At 32.1% G+C, this 16151-nt stretch overlaps 1 long non-coding RNA gene across 1 annotated transcript; it reads right to left on the bottom strand.

Moving 5' to 3' along the window:
• Positions 1–2360: 2360 nt before the first annotated feature.
• Positions 2361–6150, bottom strand: LOC111986863 (uncharacterized). The gene is made up of 3 exons (XR_002880222.2): positions 6047–6150; positions 3575–3667; positions 2361–2667 (listed from the first exon to the last, which is right to left on the bottom strand). It is a non-coding gene; the product is annotated as an uncharacterized LOC111986863 (long non-coding RNA).
• Positions 6151–16151: the final 10001 nt, after the last annotated feature.

Raw genomic sequence — 16151 nt, 5'->3', positions numbered from 1 at the left:
ATAAACCCTCCAAGCCTAATCTATCTAGGTACTTAAGCCCTCCAAACTTCTTGCTCCAACGAGGTTGCGTTGAACTTTTTTCTTTTCTAGCTTACCGCTATAACCTATAGCATCAACCAATAACCATTGGTCCTGTCTAAACTGCTTCCCTTAGTACCAAATGAACCTTTTCACATATGTGGGTGTGATGAGAAAAGGATTTGGTTAAGAACCTCTCAAGGATGTATCAATGGAGAGGAAGAGAGTAGAGGAATTTGAAGAGTCTCTTAGTGAAGATTGGGGATAAGGCAATCTTGTTTTTCTCTAGGGTTTCTCTCACAAAATTCTCTCTGGAAGCTCTCTACATTTTGTGGGTATAAGGGTCTATATATAGTGGTGTGTGCTTGAAATACGAAGAGTCAGTTTTTTCCCAAACAGGGCTGGTTGGCGGCTTGACCTCGCGGCTGGTCCAAGTCGCGAGTTTAAGTCGCGAGATAACGGTCTGGCTAGTTTGAGACTTTTGTCTTGTAGTGTGACAGTTGGCGTGACCCTTCATCTCCCCGTATGCTTCTCACGTGCACAACATTTGTCGGTTTGCAAGCCACGAGTTCTAGCTACGAGTCACTGCTTCTTTGCACACAGATAAGCAATTCTTCACACTCACTTCACACACTACCCTTACATGAATCCCACCTAAATACAGGGTTACTAAGTGCTAAATTACAAGCAAATTGTCATGAAATAAAGTCAACAAGATGGTTGATAAATTTCAACCTTACAACTTGAAACCTAAAAATTTATCAAAATACCTTCGAAACCAATAAAATGACCAAAATACCCCTGAAATCCTCTAATTTTACTGGAATACCCGTAGAACCTAAAAAAATGATCAAAATACCCTTAGAACCTTAAAAATGACCGAAATGGTCTTAAAACCTAAAAAAATGATTGAAATACTCTTAGAACCTAAAAAATGACTAAAAGACCCTTGAAATTTGATAATGACCAAAATACCCCCTAAAACCTTTATTTGCAAGACCAAATTGACAACAAAAATTTTATATAACCACTCTACTTGCTCCCCCCCCCCCCTAAAAGTCTCGGTAGAACTTATAAAATTTTCTTTTGTCATTATGTTGTTGTATTTTGCTGTATACTTATTGAAATTTAAAAGATGATAAATTATCTAAAAAAAACTAATGGGGACTAACATAACTAACAATATGGTAAAAAAAATTATTAATGAGTAGCTTAAGATGCTACGTGGCCTCTCCAAGTAATTCTTTGGAATAGGTGGTTCAAATTGTTGTTGTTCTTCAATTTTAGTAAAACTTATGATAGTGATCTCCTATGAGTTTCAAAATATCAAGAATGACAAAAATAGCCTCATTAACATATAGAAATGACTAAAATTCCCCAAAAAAAATTTGAAAAGGACCTAAATATCCATGAAACCTCAAAATATTTGAAATATCTATAAAACATTAAAATTTGAAAATGACTAAAATAGATTTTTAAACTTCCAAAATTAATATAAAGAAGCACTTTAAAATGAACAAAATAGCTTTAAAACCCCACAAATGACTTATACATCCTTGACACTTTCAAAATGATTAAAACACTTACAAACTTTGAAAATTACCATAATGCATCAAAATCAATAAATTTGGTTATATTAGATTGATATTTTGTTTGTTTGTTTTTTTTTTTTTTAAAAATGATTGTGAGGATAGCACCATATTTTTCAATGAAACAAATTGTTCCTTAGTCACATTGGTATCATGAAGACGTCATATTGGATGATAACAACGTTCCAAATAAAAATACCAATGTCTAGTAAGCAAGTTTGTCTATAATTTGATAGTCTTAGACAAAATTTCTCCTAGTCTTACATTTTTTTTTTTTTTTTTTAATTAATGCTTACTAAGGAATTTATCATCTTAACATTCCCTAGTATTCCCAAGCTATAGAATTTATCATCTTAACTTCCTAAGGATAGTAAATCCCATGATTTAAATGTCATTTATGCATGCATCATTTAGATGTGTAAACTAATATATTTAGGTCAATTACATAATTTAGATACATCATATAGCTAAGATTGCATACATCATATGTCTGTTTGGTTTTCCACAGTTTCTGGTAGCTTATTGTATATATATTTTTTTTATCAAAAGACATAGTTCGGATAGCTTATATTAAATATGTGAATCAGTTGGAAGCTACTACCCCCACCCACAGACTGGAGTGAGAGAAAGATAGACAAAGAAGATATCAACTTGGGAGAAGAAAAAATAACAACTTTTTAAAGCATTGATTTAAAGTATCTCTACTTACTAAAAAATGATGCTATGAACTTATTTATAATAATTAAACAAATAGATTAAAAAATCTATTATCCTGATGGATGCTAAACTGCAATAGTATTTACAATATTCATCATATAAAAGAAAGTTTCCATCCCAGCTTTAATCAAGGTTTGCACAAGATGTTAGTTCAAAGAAAGGGGGGAGGGGGGAGCATTCCCTTCTTGCAACTTTATCAATTACAGGTCTTTCATCATTTGCAACTCCTTTCTCCAGACCCAATATGACCATAAGCACTGCTTATCTTCTTGTTAGCAATATGACAAAGCTGAGTCCTTTAGCACCACTTCAATGCATTAACTCCTAATGGATTTTCCTTGCTCTATTTCATAGAATGGTATTACTAAATTAGAACTGAAGGGGGAAAATATCAAGGAGGTGATAACAACATTACGAATCATAATAAAATAGTTCAATTATAATTACTAAAAGGAAAGTTCTAGCCTCAATATCAAAGATGCGGATTCTCATAGACAAGTAAGATGAGAGAAGTTTAGCATTACAACCTGTAGACCAAATAAGAGAAAGGACAGGTATTTTAGCACTATAAAGGGAAGGAATCCATCTTAACAGAAACTTCTCTCTTGCCACTCTTTGAAGTTTGAACTTTGATGCCAAAGGAAAAACTGATATTTGTTTAATGTATTAGTTTCAAACGCCTTCAGATAATTTTTAAAATTTATATTCAAATCTTATCAATATATGCTCTATTTCTTAAAAAAAAAAAAAAGTACTGCAAAGCTGCACCAACTAATGCTTACTATAAAATATATATATATATATATAAAAAACCCCTAGTGGAGTTCATCATCTCTCTATTAATTACAAAGATAATTGATACAAGCCCATAAATCTATAATATTCCATCTTCATTGGGGTTGGAGAATTTGGCATAAAATATACACGATATCATTGTTAAAATTCTCTTATCAAAATTTAGAACTATAAATCAGATTCTTCATAACTACCTAAGAGAAACAAAGGATGACACCCATAAATTATAAGGAAATGAGCATGTAATGGAAACTAAGTTCTTTCTCCACGCTTAACTTGTGCCAAGTTGCTTACAATCCGACAATTTCATGCACACTGCTCTTTTTACTAGTAATAAAATGACTCAAAAAAAAAAAATGTTGTAATGGAAGTATAAACCTGAAATCAATGAAATACTAAAAAAGCTTGCCTTTGGAACAGAACATAATCAACACGGTATTTTTTCAAGCTCTCACCTCCTATTTCTCCTTCAATCTCATCTCATCATCTAATTTCACCGTTCCCAAATCCTACTGATGCAAACTGCAAAGTAATAAGGTTCCCAGTACCTAAAAACAATTCAATTTTTCAGACAACAGAAAAAAAAAAAAAAAAAAAAAAAAAAAAAAAAAATTCAATTACAGAGAGTTAGACTAACTAATTTTTGGCACTTCTAACTTTTGTGAAAGAGAGGTCAAGCTACACGTTATGAATCACCAATTGACAACTATATGATGTATCCACCTAAAGAGAGCAACCCTTTAACATTGTAATTCTCGTAACAAATAAAGAGAACCATTGTTTAAATATAGTAGTATGAGCTATCTAACACAGAGGACCTGAGAGGTCCAACCTGTATTGTTTAAATAGCAATATGAGCTATCTAATACATACCTTTAGTCATAGGTGCTTAGCTAAAAAGAGTAGGAACTAAATTAGCTAAGGTTTCTCTTACTATACACTTCATAAAATTCTGTTAAACAAGATAGAGTGCAATGTCCAACATAGACTGTTTATAGCCATAAACTTTAATGCAGTAAGCTACACAAAGCTTACTATCAAATAAGCACACAAATAAGTTCCATATGTTAAAAAGAGTGTGTTTTTCAATGCCATAGGACATGCTACTGAAAAAGGCAAGCAAAACATTATAATACATCCCTCACATAAAAGAAATTCAAAAACTAATACATCCCTCCCCTGAATTGGATCCTTATTTTCTGTGAGTAGGAAGTGAAGGGAATTAGCCAATTTAGAGAGCAGCCTGGTGCATTTCTCAATCTAACAAATTACCCTCAAGATTGCACAACATGCATAAAAAATAGCTTAACGTCACTTCAAAGTTTGTAATAGACAATTTCACAAATATCTCCTATGCATTCCCAAAATTAGTATTAAAATAAAATATATTTATGTATCTAATGTATATAGATCAATGCAAGATTATATGCACACCAAAGTTAAACTAAAATCAGGAATTGAGAGCTTCGTAACAAGTGCACAAAATTCTACAAAACAATGTTACTTTGCTGTTACAAATAATTTTTTTGAAAACTCAACAATACAAATTTAAATAAAAGGAATGTGCAGAGCTAATAATCAACATGTCCACTAGTAGGTTAAAAAATAATTAATAGTATAATTACATGAATGACTTAATGAAATAATCAAGCAGCTTCTGGGCATAAAACAAAGCCAAACGATAATTTTGTAAAAAACAAAAACAAAAGAGAACCCCTTACTAGTTAAGAAAAAAAAATTGTAAGAAAAACTTACTAGTTAAGAATAGCTCCTAATTTTCCTGTAAAGTTTCTTTTTCATTCTTGGTTATCTTGCCTAATTAAAATTAAAATACAAATCATCCATCCGGTGCTTTGACCTCAGAGTACTAAATGAAAAGAAAAGAAAATTTAGTATCTTTCAAGTTCTATAATTTATTTGTGTATCAACTCACTCGACTAAGCACAAAACATAACTAATGGCATTAGAAATGTTCTCAATAGCATTTGCTCGGGGATCCTTCTCTCTTTAGTTCATATGAACAAATTTTCAAGAAATAAAATAAGCATCTGTTGATATGAAGATATGAATATGATACAACTCAATTTACCTAGTGAGATAGTCATAAAGAAAACCTTGCCATTAAGTAAGCACTAGCATCAAGTAGCAGTCTGTTTTACCCTAGTTAGCCATCCGAAAATGCTATTGACTGCTTCAATATGTCAATATAAAATTACAGGATGTTTAAAAAAATTTCGTTATTTTCAACTACAATCTCTTAAATTTATTTTTTTGATAAATCATAAAATTTTATTAGCACAGACATCAGAAACAACCTGAGACGCTATTCTCAAAACAAGACAAATAGCAAGCAAAAGTACAAAAAACCAAATTCTGTACTAGCCAAAATGCAACACAAAATCTCTCAAACTTTAAAACTAGAAAACACTCAAAATTTGATTCCAAGATGCTGCAACAGCTACAGAATTACAGCTTAGATGTACATCACATGGAAAAGAAATGATATAGAAACAAAGAAATAGCAACTCTATACCTGTGTCCTCCCTAGGACATAAAAGAAAAAAATTTATTCTTTATAAAAACCCTTCCACCTTGAAGACACAGGTGTTGCCTTTTTCCTTTACTGACCAATAAAATAAAAAATAAAATAAAATTTCAACACCACACTAACAAGAACCCACACCCCCCCAATGAGTAGAACACACACACAGCCACAACAAGACTGAATCCCTAAGAAGCATTTCAACAAATACTTTCTGTGCCACTTATAAGAAAGAACAAAATTGGTACCTCACTAGCGCAAAAGTGTGCCAACGTTACAGTGAAATGAAATTTAACAGTGAAATTCTAAAATTCTTTCTACAATTTAAAAAGAAAAAGGGGAACAAAACAATGACAAAGAAATTAGGGATTTGCTTGATACTTACCTTAAACAAAATCAAAACAATTTGATCCTTATAGACTGACCTAGCTATAAGGATATGAAGTTGAGAGAGACCCACCTCTTTTTTGTTTCTGTTTTTGGCTTTTATAGACTGACCTAGCTTACTGGTAACAGGTTTCAAACTAAACTTAAATCAACGGTCACTATTAAAATAACACTAATTAATGGTTTAGATTTGGATGGGGACCGTACCCACTAAAAAATATATATAAGGGGTATAGTAGAATATTGACCCAAAGAAGACATGGATAAGTTGGCTTTTGTGATGCTGTGGTAGTAACAAGTTGTATTGCAAGAGTCGTCACTTATTTTATAAAAATGTAAAATTAAAAATAAAAATCTCTTTCATTTCATTTAAAATTTGAATTTTCATTATAAAATTGTATGTGAAAGAAAAATTCATAGCATTCTCTCTCCTGTTTATGATCTAAGAAAATCTACATGGTTTTATTTCCTAAATATAATCTAAAAATGTAAATTACATTCATTTAATTAAAACCAATGGCTGAGTTATGGAGTGGAAATGTGTTAGTTACCCTTCCGCCCTATTAAATAAGCCTTCTAGCCTTCTAGAACAATGTCAAGGTCATGTCATTGAAAGTAACCATCCAAACATACCACATAAACGAAAACAAAAATACAGCATGTGATGTTTATTCATGTAGAAAAGAGATCAAGCATATTAGGATTTGTAAAATTCACATGCGCATATGAAACTAGATCAAAATAGGATTAGTTTGGAAATTATACTTGCATGCAAAGAGTTTTGGCAAAACAAGGTTGGGGGTTCCTTCAAAAATAGGCCTCCTAGTTAGTTCCTTGGGCAACACCTCCTATGTTTGAATAGTTCCTCTTCAAATATTCCTTTTTGTCTTCAAAAATTTGGGCACAATACCTCTCAGCATGTGATGTTTATTCATGTAGAAAAGAGATCAAGCATATTAGGATTTGTAAAATTCACATGCGCATATGAAACTAGATCAAAATAGGATTAGTTTGGAAATTATACTTGCATGCAAAGAGTTTTGGCAAAACAAGGTTGGGGGTTCCTTCAAAAATAGGCCTCCTAGTTAGTTCCTTGGGCAACACCTCCTATGTTTGAATAGTTCCTCTTCAAATATTCCTTTTTGTCTTCAAAAATTTGGGCACAATACCTCTCTTCGAATATTCCTTTTTGTCTTCAATAATTCCTCTTCACCTAATGCCTCTCTTAAAGAGCTCTCAATGCTTAACTAATAGCATCGAACCATCCTTTATTTATAGAGAGTAGAAGCCTTGGTTGATGAGTTTGAGTGTGAATTACAAAACTCCTCAAGGCTGGTTATTTGATATTTATCTAAAAAATAATGAGTGGATTAATTTACAAATATGAAAAATCGAGCAAATAACCAAATTTGTAAGCAAGTCACCTTTTTGTTTTGCTAAATAAAAAATGGAGTCTTTAGTGTGAACTTATCAATCCCATGTTATGTGATGGTAATTGATAATATCACGTGTATTACTAGAGCTTTATTGGACTATCACTCGAACAGCTCACCAGGTGAAAGGCAAACACACCTGAAGTGTCATTTGCCTAACCCTAAGTGCCAAACAAAATTTAGGTAGAGGTGAAGTGTCGAACAAAACTTTGATCCCTAGCTGGTCAAAATGTCAAATGATGACACTTTCATTCAAAGTTTGAATTCGATCCCGTTTTGATGTAGGACAAAATATTCTAATTAATTTCTGTAATCTTTTATATTTGGTATTTTTATGTAATTTTCGTTATTTTAGGTTTAGGTGGTTTATTTCCTTGTTTTTAGGTGCATTTAGTGCTTTTTAGGTTAAATTTGATTCCTGTTATGGTTAGGTATCAATTAGGAGTTATTTTAGATTATATTTTCTTGTCAGTCAAGTTTTAAGGAGCCCTTAAATAGGCCCTTAAGTCTGTAAACGTTTTTGATAGTTTATTATCAATAAAAATTCAGACTTGTGTCTTTTGTGTTCTCTGGTGGATTCCAGACCTATTACCTTGTGGATTCAAGTCCATCGTCTTCATTCCTGTCATTATCACAATCAATTCAACCTTCGTTTCTTTGACCTCTTCTTCAAAATTTTTGACAAGTGGTATTTTCAATCTTCAATTCAATAATTGGTAGCAAATCTTGATATTTTTTAACCACTTCAAAATTTCTTTAGAAATAGGCTGCTTCTTCTCAACCCTCAAACCCTTTCCTTTACTTGACACATGGACTTGGCTGTTAAAATTTTGGTTTCGAATATATTGCTTTTCATATGAATACACAGATTTATAATCAACACTTGTATAATCTAGTATATCATAATAGTCAATAGGAAACCATAAATCAATTAATACCTTTTTCATTCTTTGCCAAGAGCAGATTGGATGCTTACCTCGTCGCTTTCTATCAATTTGAATGTCTTCCCACCATTCTTCTGCTTCATTGTCTAATTTATTAGATGCAAGCCGCACCTTTTCTTCATCACAAATCTTCCAAAAATTAAAATACTCTTCTAAATCAAGAAGCCAGTCAATAAAATCCATCTTACACATATCTCCGTCAAAGAATGAAATTTTCTTGTAGTTAGGAGTGCGTCTTTGAATATATTGAACATTGTTGTTGTGAGATGATTTCCTAGCAAGAAGAGTAGCAATCTTTTGCTGGATTTCACCCATAATTTTCTGACTCTTTTCATGAAATTGTTGCTCATAACGAGCCTCTTCACGAAACTTGAGGAACTCAGCCCTAGTGAGGACTGGGTTGTTGACGTCGTCACCACCGTCATTGTTGTGGTGGTCACCGTCTCGCCGGTTAGCCATCAGACCAGGCTAAGTCAAGGCTCTGATACCAACTGATATCGCGGAAGCCTGAAGAGAAGCACACACGATGCTCTCTTTGATGGACAGAAACTAAACTGTTAGTTCCTGGGTAGTAAACCTCGAATCCACGAGAGGTTCCTTGAATCCACAAGGTAATAGGTCTGGAATCCACCAGAGAACACAAAAGACACAAGTCTGAATTTTTATTGATAATAAACTATCAAAAACGTTTACAGACTTAAGGGCCTATTTAAGGGCTCCTTAAAACTTGACTGACAAGAAAATATAATCTAAAATAACTCCTAATTGATACCTAACCATAACAGGAATCAAATTTAACCTAAAAAGCACTAAATGCACCTAAAAACAAGGAAATAAACCACCTAAACCTAAAATAACGAAAATTACATAAAAATACCAAATATAAAAGATTACAGAAATTAATTAGAATATTTTGTCCTACATCANATAAACGAAAACAAAAATACAGCATGTGATGTTTATTCATGTAGAAAAGAGATCAAGCATATTAGGATTTGTAAAATTCACATGCGCATATGAAACTAGATCAAAATAGGATTAGTTTGGAAATTATACTTGCATGCAAAGAGTTTTGGCAAAACAAGGTTGGGGGTTCCTTCAAAAATAGGCCTCCTAGTTAGTTCCTTGGGCAACACCTCCTATGTTTGAATAGTTCCTCTTCAAATATTCCTTTTTGTCTTCAAAAATTTGGGCACAATACCTCTCTTCGAATATTCCTTTTTGTCTTCAATAATTCCTCTTCACCTAATGCCTCTCTTAAAGAGCTCCCAATGCTTAACTAATAGCATCGAACCATCCTTTATTTATAGAGAGTAGAAGCCTTGGTTGATGAGTTTGAGTGTGAATTACAAAACTCCTCAAGGCTGGTTATTTGATATTTATCTAAAAAATAATGAGTGGATTAATTTACAAATATGAAAAATCGAGCAAATAACCAAATTTGTAAGCAAGTCACTTTTTGTTTTGCTAAATAAAAAATGGAGTCTTTAGTGTGAACTCATCAATCCCATGTTATGTGATGGTAATTGATAATATCATGTGTATTACTAGGGATTTATTGGACTATCACTCGAACAACTCACCAGGTGAAAGGCAAACACACTTGAAATGTCATTTGCCTAACCCTAAGTGCCAAACAAAATTTAGGTAGAGGTGAAGTGTTGAACAAAACTTTGATCCCTAGCTGGTCAAAATGTCAAATGATGACACTTTCATTCAAAGTTTGAATTCGATCCCCTTTTTATGTTTTTATAATTTTTTTAATAGAGAAAATCATTTGCCATTGAACATTTTTTTGTTTTTTTTTGTTTTTTGTTTTATTTATTGTTTTAGATGCATTGTAGCCTCCAAGACAATTCATAATTTTTATTTAATAAAATTTCAGAGTTTTCCTATAATCTAATTATGGTGGATTCTAATCTCTCTCCATATAGATTCAAGGTTATTTTCTTAAAGTAGATGTGTTTTATTTCTTATGGCTTTCTGCTTGCGTCACAAATAATTGACTAATATTGTTTTTTGTTGTTAATTTTTTTTTAAATGAATCATTAAGGTTCTTATTTACTATGAAACAACCAAAATAGAAGGAAGAACACCAAAAGCCATTGTAATAACTAAGCCTGGCCTCTGCAAAGCACAATTTACAACAGTTAAAGTTTTTCTTGTTGCATAAATCCAGAGAAATGTATATAGAATGTGTTAAGACATAGCACGTTAGATAAGATATCTATATATAAGGTCATACTATATGGTTGAGTAGAAAATGGCTAAAAGCAATTGGTATTGAAATCTAGAGATTAGAATGGCACTGGTGCAATCCAGATGATATATTGTTTGGGTCCCGTGTCCGTGCCCCATGCATGGTTTAGCGTGCTAGTATTTTGTTTGAATAGCATCTGTCAAACATGTTGCCGTGACTTTCATGAACGTATATCACCATTGCAACATGCATGAGACTGACCATTGAGCTGATTTTCTCTATGCATTGTGGGGCTAAAACCTCACTACTAAAAGTATCTTTGAAAGGAATCCCGTAGTATTTAAAGTTGGCATCACTAGTGCCGTGCCCTGATACCCACATGAACGTATTATACATGAAATGTGGGGCAAAAGCCGCACTGCGAAATGTATATTTGAAATGGTGTCTTGTTTCATGTGATCATTCATGAAGCCACAACACAGCGAAATCTACTAAAAGTATCTTTGAAAGGAATCCCGTAGTATTTAAAGTTGGCATCACTAGTGCCGTGCCCTGATACCCACATGAACGTATTATACATGAAATGTGGGGCAAAAGCCGCACTGCGAAATGTATATTTGAAATGGTGTCTTGTTTCATGTGATCATTCATGAAGCCACAACACAGCGAAATCTACCAGCAAATTGTGTTACTCTTCTGGTACCATAAAATGGGGTTTTGTGAACAAAGAAGAATATCAATGAGTAATCATATTCCTTGGCCCCAGGGGCGGTCCAACAACTTTGAGGCATAAGACGATATATTTAAATGGGGCATTTTTGTTATTAATTAAATAATATTTAACTAGTTTTCAATATCATAATTTTTATATAACAAAAATGCATTCTTTTTATCTTGTAATATGTTTTTTTTTTTTTTTTTGAAGAAATACTAAAATTATAACAAATTTTACTAAAAAAACTTACAAATGTTGTAGCAATGAATGTGATTAATGACACTTCAAGAAGATAATAAACAAGTATTTGAATGAATGATATTAGAGATATTATAAATTTTACAACATGATGCTTATAAAGATGGATAACTAAGTAATTTAAAAATGCATTTAATAGGTTATTGACACCTACAAATCATATTAATTGTCACATAAATTTGTATAAAGATTTTAAAGTAAAATTTATAATATTTATAGTATTTTCCTATCTAAATTATTTCTTGTAATTAGTGACACATATTTGCAAGCCCTATGTATTTAAAGTTGTATTATCTCTAGCATAATTCAATTCTTGGTACTTCTTAAAAATAGGAGAAAAATGTAAAACTAATTTTTTTTTCCTTTATATCAATATATATATATATATATATATTTCAATTTTAGCCCCAAAATTTAGGGGCCTTTCTCTAGTAAGGGGCCCTAGGCGATTGCCTAAGTGGCCTAAGCCTAGGGCCGGTCCTGCTTGGCCCCCTACATTGTTAGTGCTTCTAATGCACATTTGTTCAGTTCAATATCTTGCAACTACTCGCCAATATGTGGTCCAACTCAAAGATAAACTACAGTCAGAATTTGATTGCGATATAAGTTGAATAGAGCGATTAGTCGAAAAGAGGAAAATCTGAAGCAAAAATCTAACACAAGTAAAAAGAAAAAGAGAGAAAGTTGATTTTGTTATAGTTATTACCAGTCGCTAACCTGTGCGAAGCATGAGAAAGCTTTGCGTAAATATATAAAATATACTAAAAAAACTGTAAATGTCATTAAATATTTAATAATTCTATTTATATACTAAGCACATTACAATTGAATGTTGACATAATTGAAGAACAAACCTCAAATTGAGCCATAAAAGAAAAAGAAAAAAAAATCAACATTAGAATGTTCTATTGTTGGATGGGAATCTAACTTCTCATGAGAATAATCTAACTCACATCAATATTCTAATTTAGTTACTTTTTATAGCGTGAAAAACAAACACATACAAATTCTTTATCTTTTCCCCTAGGGTTATGGGTAATAGATTTCTTTGCTTGTGAGAATTTCAAATAGAATGATTAGAAATGAGACTTGAGTATAGCATTATTTCTTAAGCTTACTGTATTTGATACATCCACTCACCTTCAAATTGTGTGAGATATATGTAACACCAACAATTTATATGTAATCAAATTTTCTAATACTAAAATTTATCTTATTTATTTATTTTTACTTTTTAAAAAATGTTCTGGTTTCCAAATATGTAGAAATTGATGGGTGTCATTGATCTCTACAATGCTTCTATGTGCTTGATCAAACCCAATCAAGGTTGTTAAAATTGGGCTACTACGCAGGATCATTGGGGATCTAATTGGATTGGATTGGTTTGTAGGATTGAATTGTGGAACATAATATCCTACTTTTATTTAAAAAAATGCAAAAAAAAAAACATTTGTAATTAATTTTGTATGTTAATTAATCACTAAAATTATGAATTGATCCATAAAATAACAATTTTTTTTACATTAATATAATGTAATTTGTATATATCATTGCATTTATATTAATGAAACAAATATATACTTAATTTCAACACATTATTTCCAAACTTTTAGTGAGCAAAATTGTTAATATGGTGAAAATCACTAATAATGATTATATACATTAAAGAATCATTAAAATTATTAAAGAAAAATGATCATTTTGACCTAATATACATCTCTAGGAACTACATAAAGTAAGCATGACTTTTGAGTAGAGTTTATGGTGTGCCTTTGTGTCCCTCTCCCTTGTGTGAGTGCATGTGTTTGTTTGTTTTTTTATTTTTAAAAAGAGCCACACAAAGTGTTTTTATTTATTATTTCTTAAAACAGTCTACTTATAAATATTAAATTTCCAATATATGGGAAAGGAGCAATGTTTTATAATGCTTAAAGATGTAATACCATAAATTTTTTATTTTAAAAAAACATATATACACCACCTTTAACTATTAATTAAAAGAAAATTTTTAAATCATGTGTTCTATAATTGTTATTATTATTAAATCTTCTGTTACACACACACACACACATATATACACACACTCAATTGGATGACAATAAGGTATTTCGATAAGTTTACTATAGTCTTCATTAACCATAATAAAAGAAATTATTTAAAAAAAAAGTGGTGGTCAAATGAAAAATCAAAATGTGGTCATACTATTTATATCTCATCTACCCAACCTATGGAACTACCCTCACATTGATACATTCTCTTTTCTTCTTCCCTGTTTATTTTTCTCTTTCTAAATCTCTGTTTTCTACTCTAACTTTGACATTTTTTTTTGTATGTGAAGCATCAATGGTACCATAGATGCATAATCAGACATCAAAGAATGTTATTCTTTGATCCTACCTCTCTCTCTCTCTCTCTCTCTCTCTCTCTCTCTCTCTCATATGTATCATTATTTTGGGTTTGATTTTTGGTTGCACTGACTCTATGAATTCTCAATCAAAATTGTGATTTTGGGTTACCCAACAAAAATTTCAACTGATTGCGGTGCCTAAATTGCACAAATCCAGTTGCTCAATTGAAGGAAACCATAGGTGGATCGTTGCTGTAGCTTTCACTATTCTTTCAATCGTATAGTCGACTTGGACAACATTAGTTAATCTCTCGTGAACATTTTCCAAGTATCTCCTAATGGCTCTCTCGTTACCATAGCTATGGTCATCGGTGATGATAGAAGAAGCATTGAGTTGTATAGTGGCTATGAAGTTGTTGAAGAGAANAAAAGAAAAGCAAGCGGGGAGCTTGTAGCTGATTGAAGAATTCAAGAAAGAAGTAGTCCGTGGATTCGGAGCCTGCGCGTGGTCGTGTCAGGAAGTTTTACTGGTGGGTAGCATTAGGAAGTCGAGCGGGGAGCTTGTAGTCCTTTTGTACGAACTTCAATTCTTTCATAGTGAATTCAGGTTAGCCTTGCGGATCGGTGGGTCAAATCCTCCCCAGGTTTTTACCGTGTGGTTTCCTGGGTAATCATATCTTGTGTTATTTATTATTCCGCTGCTTTATATCTTGATATGATTATTTGATTGTTTTAACCTAGAATTGCATAATTTGACTAAGTAACAACTTGGCTAATTAATCTAGGCTACGCAATCTGTGTGTTTAAGGGGTCTAAATTTCCAACAATACCCATTACCATGGAACCATCACAAAGACAAAGAGAGAGAAGGTATAAATGAGCGAACCCACCACCATGTTGCCACCAGAAAGACGAAATGAGAGAAAATAGAAATTAGAGAGAGATAGAGAGACGAGAGAGTCAGAGATTATGGGCTGAGATGGTTAGAGGAATAGAGAGAGGGAGAGAAGAAAGAGAAAATAGAAATTGGAGATAGATGCAAGAGGGTCAGAGGAAGAAAGAAGAAAGAAGAGAGAGATGAGAAGGAGAAGAGACGTGATAAAGAGAAGATAGTTATGATAAAGAGAGAAAGAAACTAAAAAAAAAGTAAGCAACGACATTAATTACAAGGCATTTGGGTTATTGGATTGAGATAGTCAGTATTTAAATGTTATGAACTTGATTGGCATTAGCCCAAATATGTTTGTGAAATTATCCAAATATTTTTAATTAAACTTTTCATACAAAAAGATTAATGCATGTATTTTATAGAAATAGAAGGATTCTAGAGAGAGGGAGAGGGTGGTAGAGCACGATAGGAAATTCACACATCAATCTAAATTCAAATATGAAAATTTACTATTAATCTAATTATCTTTTATAATGCATTTACATGGAAATTTATTACGTAGGATTTTTATTGGTAATCACATGTAACTAATTCACATTTATCACTTGGTAAAGTCTATTATTCTCGAACGAGAACTAATTAATGTCTTGATTTGATGTTAATGAGTTATCATTAAGAGTAGACACTATAAATTTACTCTATCATATATGTTGAACAATTCAAAGTCTCCTACGATTTTTATTATTGAGACTTGACTGTGGTGTTTCTTATGAAAACAAACACACAACATCCACAACCTAAATATTTTGATAAATTGATAAGAAATATGGAGAGATGTCCGTGTGTTGTTCTCTACAACACCACACATAAGTGAAAAATTCGATCGGTTGCATAAGTGAGCTCTTGGCCCCTTTATATAGACAAACAAAGGGTATAAACGAAGAGATACACCTCTTTGACAATGGGTTGGACTAGGCTCACTATTGGGCTACTTTATTTGGGTTTAATTTGGCCCTATATTTCTAACAGTATCTATTAAAAAAAAACCACATTTATCAAATGCAAGAATACAATTATAACGTATTAATGGCATGTTAGATTTAATAAAGCACATCTAACAACTTCCTAAACTCTAGCATTAGCATATGCTCTAACTATTTTTCCCTCCAATTTTTAAATACTACAACAAATTTGGTAGTGTGGTTTTAGCTGTAATACTTACATAGTTACATGGGACATGTAAAACTCAGCCCTTAGGATTGTTTGACCTGGTGCCATGTCACTCCTTCGTGCGACGTTACTATGCCATGTCCACAT

Source organism: Quercus suber, unplaced genomic scaffold, assembly GCF_002906115.3.
Source record: "Quercus suber isolate HL8 unplaced genomic scaffold, Cork oak 2.0 scaffold_330, whole genome shotgun sequence".
Lineage (NCBI taxonomy): Eukaryota > Viridiplantae > Streptophyta > Magnoliopsida > Fagales > Fagaceae > Quercus > Quercus suber.
Note: the sequence above shows the minus strand (reverse complement) of the source record. Positions and strands in the feature narration are given on the sequence as shown.